Source organism: Austrofundulus limnaeus, unplaced genomic scaffold (assembly GCF_001266775.1).
Source record: "Austrofundulus limnaeus strain Quisiro unplaced genomic scaffold, Austrofundulus_limnaeus-1.0 Scaffold985, whole genome shotgun sequence".
In the NCBI taxonomy this organism is placed as follows: Eukaryota; Metazoa; Chordata; class Actinopteri; order Cyprinodontiformes; family Rivulidae; genus Austrofundulus; species Austrofundulus limnaeus.
In genome coordinates, this window is record NW_013953387.1 from 111,546 (window position 1) to 114,689 (window position 3,144).

The following is a 3,144-nucleotide window of genomic DNA, read 5'->3' on the forward strand; positions in this document are numbered from 1 at the left end:
GGGATGAATTAGAGCGGAGACTGAGAACCAGGCCTTCTTGTCAATCAGTATGTGACCTCACAATCTGAGATGACTAGTCGACAGACCCTCCTCATCAGGACCCCTGAATAGACCTTACCAGGAGGGTTTAGAAGTGTGATCCCCCTATAGTTGGAACAAACTCTGCGGTCCCCCTTTTTAAATAGGGGGACCACCACCCCGGTTTGCCTATCCAAGGAAACCCGATGTCCACGCAATATTATAGAGTTGCATCAACCAACGCAACCCCACAACATCCAGAGTCTTAAGGAACTCCAGGCAAATCTCATCCACCCTCAGCGCCCTGCCACCGAGGAGCTTTTTAACCACCTCAGTGACCACAGTAGCAGAGAGTGGAGAGTCTGACCCAGGGTCCCCAGGCTCTGGTTTCTGATGGGATGACGTGCTGATGGGATTGAGCAGGTCTTCAAAAAGTATTCTGCCCACCGACCCACAACTTCCCGAATTGAGGTCCGCAGCACACCATCCTCACCATAAACAGTATTGGTGGTGAACCGCTTTCCCGCCGAGAYGCCAGATGGTGGACCAGAATCGCCTTGAAGCTGTACAGAAGTCTTTTTCCATGGATTCTCCTAACTCCTCCCATGCCCAAGTTTTTGCCTCWGTGACCACCTGAGCCACACTCCRCTTGGACTGCCGATACCCATCAGCTGCTTCCAGAGGCCCACAGACCAAAAAGACCTGATAGGACTCCTCCTTCATCCTGACAGCATCCCTCACCACTGGTGTCCACCAGCGGGTTTGAGGGTTGCCGACACAACAGGCACCGACAACMTTTTGACCACAGCTCAGGTAAGTTGCCTCGACAATGGAGGCATGGGACATGGCCCACTCGGACTCAATGTCCCCCACCTCCTCCGGAACATGTTTGAAGTTCCCCTGGAGGTGTGAGTTGAAGCTCAGTCTGACAGGAGACTGTCAGATGTTCCCAGYAGACCCTCACTATATGTTTGGGTCTGCCAGGTCTGACCGGCATCCTCCCCACCAACGGAGCCAACTCACCACCAGGTAGTGGTCAGTTGACAGCTCTGCCCCCTCTTCATGTCCAAGACATGCGGCTGCAGATCACATAAAATGACAWCAATGTTGATCATYGAGCTGCGGCCTAGGGTGTCCTGGTGCCAAGAGCACAAAAGGACACCCTTTATGTTTGAACATGGTGTTCTTTATGGACAATCCATGAYGAKCACAGAAGTCCAATAACAAAACACCACTCGGGTTCAGATCGGGGGGAACGTTCCTCCCAACCACGCCCCTCCAGGTCTCACTGTCATTACCCACGTGAGCATTGAAGTCCCCCAGCAGAATGAGGGAATCCCTGTTAGGAGCGCTCTCCAGCACCCCCTCCAAGGATTCCAGAAAGGGTGGGTAATTTGAACTCATGTTAGGCGCATAGGCACAAACAGCAGTCAGGACTCGTCCCCCCACCCATAGGCGGAGGGAGGCTACCCTCTCGTTCACCGGAGTAAACCCCAACATACTGGCACCGAGATGGGGGGCAGTAAGTATGCCCACTCCTGCCAGGTGCCTGTCAGCATGGGCAACTCCAGAGTGAAAGAGTGTCCAACCCCTCTCAAGGAAACTGGTTCCAGAACCAGAGCGGTGCATTGACGTGAGTTCWACTATATCTAGTCGGAACCTCTCAGCCTCACACACCAGYTCAGGCTTCTTCCCCACTAGAGAGGTGCCATTCCACGTCCCTAGAGCCAGCTTCTGTAGCCGAGGATCAGACCGCCGAGGTCCTCGACCACTGCCCAGCACACAATGCACCCGACCTATGGCCCCTCCCACAGGTGGTGAGCCCATGGGAGCGGGGACCCACATCTCCTCTTCGGGCTGTGCCCGACCAGACCCCATGGGTAAAAGCCCGGCCACCGGGTGCTAGCCAATGTGGCCCACCTCCAGGCCTGGCTCCAGAGTGGGGCTCTGGTGACCCGCATCTGGGCGAGGGAACACTACATCCAGTGTTGGCACTCATCATTAGGGGTCTTTGGGCTGCGCTTTRTCTGATCCCTCACCTAGGACCTGTATGCCGGGGGCATAAAGGCCCTGACAACATAGCTYCWAGGATCAYTGGGACACTCAAACCTCTCCACCACGATAAGGTGGCAGCCCAGAGAGAGGAATTATTCAGTAATATATTTATTATTCATCATCTGCATACAGGCCCTGTCACACTACAATGTTTAAGACAACTAATGCCAATTTATGAATTTTTTATGTATAGATTGCGAATAAAAGTTATGTATTTGATCAATTTGTTAGCATTACAGTATGTACATGCCGAAACAAGGCTTCAGGTTGATTTTTTTTTATTCCATCTTCATTATAGATGTCTTTAGAATTCTCATAAGTTAGCAGAAGTTGTCTAAAATGTTATAGTATCAGGGCCTTAAATCTGGCTGATACAAAAATACTTTTTAWCCATTTGAATAATTTCTGTTTGTTCACAGTAATTACCATAAAAATGGATTGAATGGATTAGTGACATTATCCAGTCCAGTAATGGAACTAATGTGTAGTTGTTTGTCTCATGAAAACAAACAAAGCTGTTGAGTGTCGGCTGCTTCCTGACAGAGAACATGTCAGCTGGGAAAATAAACAGCACACTGAATGAAACCCTGACTCCTAATAATTAATTAATGCACAATTGTAGAGGCTTTCAGAACCACTTGAGCTGGGTCTGAACCAGAAACAACGATGGTTCAAATGTTCACAGAAATAAAAACAAACTTTTTTCTATATATTTATTAATTGGGCTGAAGAAACAGATTATTATTAATGACATGTTAATATGTTAATGACATAACAAACTTTTAACAAAACATTTCTAATAAAAAGATTTGATCACAGACATCAAACAGCTTCAAACATAAAACAAATTCAACTTTTCACTTTCAGATGGCAAATTGATGTGGATAAGCTGAACTCTGACAGCCATTTGAGAGCCCAAGCTGAAAAATCTGACTGAACAGGACATTGGTGTGGAACTCCTTTATGTGCTTTTAGTATTATAATATTTCCTGAAAAAGTTCCATTGGTGATATTCAGTGTTGTATAAAGTACCACAAAGAGATACTTGAGTAAAAGTACAAGTATCTTACC